This window comes from Hemicordylus capensis, chromosome 6 (genome assembly GCF_027244095.1).
Source record: "Hemicordylus capensis ecotype Gifberg chromosome 6, rHemCap1.1.pri, whole genome shotgun sequence".
In the NCBI taxonomy this organism is placed as follows: domain Eukaryota; kingdom Metazoa; phylum Chordata; class Lepidosauria; order Squamata; family Cordylidae; genus Hemicordylus; species Hemicordylus capensis.
The window spans coordinates 118,716,374-118,724,124 of NC_069662.1; positions in this window are offsets into that span (position 1 = coordinate 118,716,374).

Genomic DNA, 7,751 nt, shown 5'->3' on the forward strand with positions numbered 1-7,751 from the left:
ACGTACACCAGTTCAGGTGTAAAGAGGGTACTTCCGCTTCATAATCATTTTATGTGTTACCCTTTTCTGGACTTTGTGAGCTTCGTGGCATCTTTTTTGACCTGTGACAAGCAGAACTGCACTCTGTATTCCAAATGTGGCTACACCATAGATTCCATGTAGTGGCGTCATGGTACTTGCAGGTTTGTTTTCAGTTCCTTTCCTAATCATTCCCAACACTGATTGGATTTATTCTTTTCATAGCTTCGGCACAATCAGCTGACACTGTCTGTGAGCTTTATACTATGACCCCAACTTTTTGATGGTTTCAGCCAATGTAGACCCAATCAGTGTATAAAGGCAGCTTACTACATTCAGCTGACATTGTTTTGCGCTTAAAAGTTGCACTGTATTTTGTTTGTGGCAGTTAAGCCTTGCCACTGAACAGCATGAAGAAGGTGGAGGAGAAACAAAGAGGTAAGAAGTTGTAAGTATGAGAAAGATGGGGGGAGGGAGGAGAGGTGAACAAATGGGGAGTGAGTGGGAAAGAGAGAAAATGGATAAGACTGAGCTATCCAGCTAGACGGGAGAAGATGAGGCGGGGGAGGTTAAATGCATTGGAATTTACTTACTGTTGGAGATGTAACTCCATAGGCATCAACTCTTAACACCAATATATCCTATTGACCACTAGGGACAGTAGGGGTGGAGGACCACCCCCGCCTTGCTCTCTCTTATTTCTATCTCTGCTCTAAGTCATTTTTGATTGGTAGACTGATATTCTTAGGACACTCCCACTTCTTTGCAATCTCTGTTTCTTCTTTTTCCTCCCACCATGAGGTAGCTAGCACAAGTTGCAGATTTTCTATTTAAGTTTGTAACTTCTAAAAATAGACCTTTACTCTTTTAGCCCTTAAACAATTGTCTCCAGATCTCCTCTATGAGCTCTGTTCTCATCAAACTGAGTTTCCCTGCTAAGGGAAAGGGAAAGTGTGCCATCGAGTCGGTGTTGACTCCTGGCAATCACAGAGCCCTGTGGTTGTCTTTGGTAGAATACAGGAGGGGTTTACCATTGCCTCCTCCTGCGCAGTATGAGATGATGCCTTTCAGCATCTTCCTATATCGCTGCTGCCCAATATAGGTGTTTCCGATAGTCTGGGAACCATACCAGCGGAGATTCAAACCGGCATCCTCTGGCTTGCTAGACAAGTCATTTCCCCGCTGCACCATTAGGCGGCTGGTTTCTCTGCTAAATAAGGGGTTTATTCAAATTCTCCCCTATATTTACCAACCAACAATTGGCTTTGGGCCTGTGGTAGTCAGTCAATGATGTGCATGCAAAACTTTCCTTGGGTAGACTGTAGAGCCGATATCCTCTTCTCTCATTAATAACATCCACACATGGCATAAATAGCCCAAGAAAAGACTCAAATGCTCTTTTTAGTGTCATGTGAGAAAAGAGTCAATCCTATCCACACTTGAGAACAATCCCCAGTCACTTCTGATCTGATACATAAGATCAGGCTGAAATCCTGTGTGCAGTTGAACTGTTCAATTCCCATTGACTCTGGTGGGATTAAAGCAGCTGAACTGTGTGCCAGATTGCAGCCTGGGATCTCTAGCAGCTTGATCTACAAATGAACTGAGTAGTATGGACTCTAACAGATTTAATACCAGCTAAGTAAATGGGAGCAAAACAGATGAAAGCCAACTATTTAAGTAGGCAGCAGACTCGGGGAGCAAAGGACCCTTGACATCTGACCTTTTTGATCAATAATTTGCTTTTTATTCCCACATCACAATTCAGTTCTGAAAGGACCTTTATTAATGCCAACTTTTAAATACAAGCTTTTAAAAAAGAATTCTGTCTGCCCCAGTAGTTGTTTCAATAACTTAATACACCATGATATTATTGTTGTTGCTGTTTACACAGTCATTATTATTATTATTAATTTGATTATCATTTGATTATTATTATTAATAATTATTGATTCAATTCAATATATCAGAAACAAAATTAAAAAGCAAATCAACTTAACCCAGTCAGTGAGTATCCCAGACATAAATGCCTCTGCCATCAGACTATCCTTGGGATCCAGGACTCTTGTAGCAACAACATTTGTTTCTTGTCTGATCATAATACATTAATATTTTGCCTGCAACATGTCCATAACATTGCTGTTGGAGATGTGCATGAACGAAGGTTCATGAACAGGTTTGAAACTGCACCAGTTCAGACGAGTTCCAAAAGGGTTCGGCGGCGCCAGGAGGGGAGCAGCGAGTAGGATCTTTAAAAAGGAGGAGAGCAGTTCCTTACCTGCTCTCCAGCACCCCATGCAGCTTCCTGCTGCAGCACCACCCAAGAACCCATGCATGGCGCCAGCAAGCACATGGCATTCATGCATGCGCATGCATGGATGCCATTTGCGTGGTCAGCATGGTGTTCCTAACCACACAAATGGCATCTGCGCATGGATGGACTCTTGGTAGGAGCGCCACCGCAGCAGGAAGCTGCAGTGGAGGGGGATGGAGAGACCTGCTCTCTTCCTTTTTAAAGATCCCATTCATTGCCCACCCGCCCTGATGACACTGAACCGGTATGAAGCTTGTCCGAACCAGTTCAGCACTGAACCTCTGTATGAACCTCGGTTTGTGCACATCCCTAATTGCTGTTGTTTTAGGTTGCAATGCTGCATCTTCATCTTCGTTATCTGAATAGTAATTCATCCATGTGCACTATTCAGACTGTTGGAAGTTCTCTGTGGTGAGAGAATCCCTTTCTCATTATAGCAGAGTGCACAGAGGTACAACACAGCAGAATTTAGTTAGGCATGCGTGTATGCTGAGAGTAAAGTAACTTGGAGCCAATTCATAGTTTCAAATCAATATATAAGGCATTTATTAAGGAACTCCATTCTAGATAGGAAAGTGAGGAGTTAGGATCTCTAATCTATCTATCTAGCTGGATGCAGATGGATTCTGCATCTTCTCTGCACACATGGTGCAGGGAGAGGAGCTTGCCATGTTGCAAGGGAGAAGGACAAGTAGGGAAGAGAGAGAGGAAGGAAGTTAATCCCTAAGCGTACCAATATACATTTCAAAGAGATAATGTCAGAGCAGTGGAGAAGGGATGACCAATGTCTTGACCCTCTAGCCCTCTGACTCACTAGTCTGTCCTCCACTGTCTGAGACAAGAGACAGCGCAAAGTCCTTTAACTTCCAACACCCCCTCTCGATGTCTCGTGACTCAGTTCACAAGATTTTCTCTCTCATTTTCTCTCTCAGCTTTTCAAAGCGGGGTCTTGGTAGTGGCTTAGTGAGAATATCTGCAAGCATTTCATTTGTTGGGCAGTAGATCAGCTTGATTAGTCCATCCTTCTGCAGACTTCTCACTACATGGTACTTCACATCAATATGTTTGGTACGCCTCTTTACATCTTCTTGTTTGGAGAGTTGAATGCAGCTTTGGTTGTCTTCATACACTGGTGTGGGCTGTGGTACAGCTGTACCTAGGTCCTTCAGTAGTTGACACAGCCATTGTATCTCGTGACTGCCCTGTGCAGCTGATACATATTCCGCTTCAGTGGTTGATGATGCTACTATGTCTTGCTTTGTGCTTGACCAGCTTATGGCTCCATCTCCATAGAAAATTATGTGACCGCTGGTGGATTTCCTTTCTGTTAGATCTCCACCCCAGTCTGCATCTACGTGTGCTTCTAGTTTTGGTTGACTGTTAGCTGGTAGCTTGAGCTTAAAGTGTGCAGTACCCTTTAGGTACCTAACAAGTCTCTTAATTGCATTCCAGTCCTTGACTGTTGGTGATACAGTCTTTCTGCAAAGTAAGCCAACTGCTGTGCTAATATCTGGCCTAGTGAGTGTACTAATGTATAAAAGCTTACCCAATGCTTCACGATATCTATGGTTGTCAGATAGTGGCTCAGTTTGATCTTCTTGCTTTATGTAATTCACTTCCATTGGAGTTGGTGTAGGATTCGCATTTTCCAGTCTGAGCAGGTTTATCAAGTCTTTAATTTTCTGTTCTTGGTTGATGAGGAAACTTCCATCTTTCTCTCTTTGTACTTGAATGCCCAAGTAGTGTGCAATGTTGCCAAGTCGCTTGACTTCCACATCAGATGATGCACTATTTCCTTGCTGTCATCTGGATTTTCATAGGCAAGAATCAAATCATCAACATACACCAAAATGTAGGTCCACTTGCTATCTATGCATCTCGTGTACAGGCAGGAATCCCCGTCACTTCTTTTGAAGTTTGCTTGAAGCAGCATATCATTTAGTTTTATGTTCCATGCTCTGGCAGCCTGTTTTAAACCATAAATGCTCTTTTGCAGTTTGCATACATAGTCCTCTTTGCCTTTCTCTAGCATCATGTTTGAGTTTGAAAACCCATTTGCAGCCTATAACTTTCCTTCCTTGAGGTAACTTAGTAAGAGTCCAGGTTTTGTTTTTCTGTAGAGCCTCAAGCTCTTCAATTGCAGCTTGTTTCCACTTCTGGGCTTCTGGTTGTGGTAGCTCGGATATTTCCTCCCATGATGAAGGTTCTGGTTGTTCTGCTGTTCTTGTGAGGTAGGACAGTCTCGGAGCTGGAACACCTCTGTTTGAGCGCGTTGATCGCCTCACCTCACCCTCTGTGGTCTCTCCCATTATCACAGGTGCGTCTGGTGGATCGCTGGGGGTCTCTGTGTCGACTGTGGTTGGATCTGGATCTGCTGTCTCCTCCTCCTCAATTCCTCTGAGATCAGGAAGCATAATCCAGTCATCAGGGTGCTTGGTCTGGTTGCTTGCTTCGGTGTAGGCCCCCTCTGAAGGTGTAGCTCTTTCATTCTCATCAAAATACACCGCTCTGCTTATGGTTATCTTGTTGGTGTCAGGATCCAGAATTCTGTAGCCTTTGGATTGTGCTGAGTAGCCTACAAAAATCCTTTTGTGGCCCTAGCCCCTAACTTAGCCCTTTTTTCCTTTGGGATGTATGAGTAAGCCGTGCTTCCAAAGACACGCAGATGCGTCATGGACAGCTTATGACCATGCCAAAGTTCATATGGTGTTGTTCCTATAGGCTTTGTGTGCATTCTGTTTTGTATGTATGCAGCAGTCATAATGCCTTCTCCCCAGAGTTTCTGTGGGAGGTATGCGTCAGCAAGCATGCATCTTACCATATCCAGTAGACTTCTGTTCTTTCTTTCTGAGATTCCATTTTGGGATGGGCAGTAAGCTACCGTGGTTTGATGCACACTTCCATGTTCTCTCAGGAACTGCTGTGTGGCGCTGGACATATATTCTCCTCCATTGTCTGTGTGCAGGATCTTTGGCTTCTAGCCAAATTTGTTGCTTGCCATGGCCACATAGTCCTGGAGTTTCTCCAGCATCTGTGATTTCTCCTTTAGTAAAAATGCAACTGAATATCATGAGAAATCATCTGTGACTGTTAAAAAATATTTTTGATTACCTATGGTTGCTGGTAGTGGTCCAGTTATATCGCTGTGGATCAGTTCAAGGGGTCTTCCGGTCTTCCTTTCACTCTGCTTAGGAAATGGCTTGTTAACTGCTTTGGACTCAAGACAACAAACACAGTTAGTTACACTGTCACATGGTACAAAATCAATGCCATTAGCTAATCCCTTTTCCTTCATGTTCTGGATTGACTCATAGCTCCTGTGTCCTAGGCGTCTGTGCCACAGTTGCAAGCAGTTTTCATGCAGGCATGACTTAGCAAGGTTCACGTCATTAGGCTGATATGCCTCTGGTTTAGACCGGGCTGGTCTTTCTCTGTCTGTCTTTGATACAGATTGCTCCTCCACACTGTAAAGACCTTTGCATTTAGAGCCTACAAGGCAAACTTCTCCATTCTGGGTAACAACACATTGTCCATTTTTAATTTACAGTTCACAGCCTTGTTTCTCTAGCTTGGATATTGATATCAAGGAGCTTGAGAAGTCAGGAATATACAAAACATCTTTAGGAAAAAATGGTTTAACAGATCCATCCAGCAATTTACAATACAAAATTCCTTCGCCTTTCTTCTTGGCTTTAATTGTAGTATTATTGCCCAAATAAACAGTCTCTTCAGGAATATCAAACAGTTCAGTATAGAAATCCAAATTATTTGATATATGAACAGAAGAACCAGTATCCAAAAAAATGAACTTTTCATCACTTTGCATCAGGTAAACATTAAAACTCTTGTTCGAATATCTTTCTGTATGCTTAAAATCCTGATTCAAATTTCTTTCAGTAAAATCAATCCTTCTTGTCTGATTCTTGGGACAGTTCGCCACCTTGTGGCCAAATTGGTTACACAGAAAACATCTAAAGGCATTAGTTCCAGTTGGCCTCATTCCAGGAGCAGTCTCCCTGCTGGCGGTCATGTGACCTCTCTCTCTGGACTGAGTTTCCTTGGCAATGAAGCCAGACCTCTTTGTATGTAAATGTGGGGGCCCCATGCGGTTTCCTCTTGCAGCATTCCCTCCCCACCTTGGGTTTCCTCTGGAATGGCCAGTTGTTGCTTTAAGAGCAAAGCTACTTGCCAATTCACTTTCATAGCGAGAATTCAAAACTTTTCTCCTGTTTGCTTCAGAAGATAATGTTTGTACTGCTTCCTCAAAGCTTAGATTGGTGTGGGTTTCCAATTGGCCGATTATACTGCTATAGCTGGGGGGGGGGGCATGCTTAGGAACAGAGCTTCCAGCTTCTGACTCTCTGTAAATTGCTCCCCTGCCGCTTTAAATTGAAAAAAGAAATCTTCCAGAAATCCCATATATGTAGCAAAACCGTCCCCATCTTTATACTGGAGATCCTGCATTTTCTTTCTCAAGTTAAAAGTGTATGCCCACCCCTTCTTCATATGCAAGGAATCTAGCTTGCTTAGCATTTCCCTTGAGGTTCCAAGATCACATATCGTGTAAAGGTAATTTTTACTCACAGAAGCTGTGATTAGGACTTGAGATTTCGCATCCTTGAGCACCCATTTCTCTTTGGCAGTTTTCTCAGCAGCTGTGGTTCCATCTGCGGGGAGGGGGGGGTCTTCCTTAGTAACTTTTTCGAGTCCTTCAGCGCGCAATGCAAGCCTCAGTCTGGTTTTCCATTGCAAATAATTGTCTGCATTCAGGATAGTCAGCCTGAGTTTTCCCTCTAGGTAAGTAGCCATCTTCACTGGCTACAAAAGGCAGTTGCTGCAGGTTAGCAATTCAAAGTGTCCACGCTAGATCTCACTGGATCTCCTGGAACAAACCTAACTCTCTAGTTGCAGTACACGCAGCTCAAAATACTGGGCTCCCATAACCTGTTGGAAGTTCTCTGTGGTGAGAGAATCCCTTTCTCATTATAGCAGAGTGCACAGAGGCACAACACAGCGGAATTTAGTTAGGCATGCGTATATGTTGAGGGTAAAGTAACTTGGAGCCAATTCATAGTTTCAAATCAATATATAAGGCATTTATTAAGGAACTCCATTCTAGATAGGAAAGTGAGGAGTTAGGATCTCTAATCTATCTATCTAGCTGGATGCAGATGGATTCTGCATCTTCTCTGCACACATGGTGCAGGGAGAGGAGCTTGCCATGTTGCAAGGTAGAAGGACAAGTAGGGAAGAGAGAGAGGAAGGAAGTTAATCCCTAAGAGTATCAATCTACATTTCAAAGGGATAGTGTCAGAGCAGTGGAGAAGGGGTGACCAATGTCTTGACCCTCTAGTCCTCTGACTCACTAGTCTGTCCTCCACTGTCTGAGACAAGAGACAGCGCAAAGTCCTTTAACTTC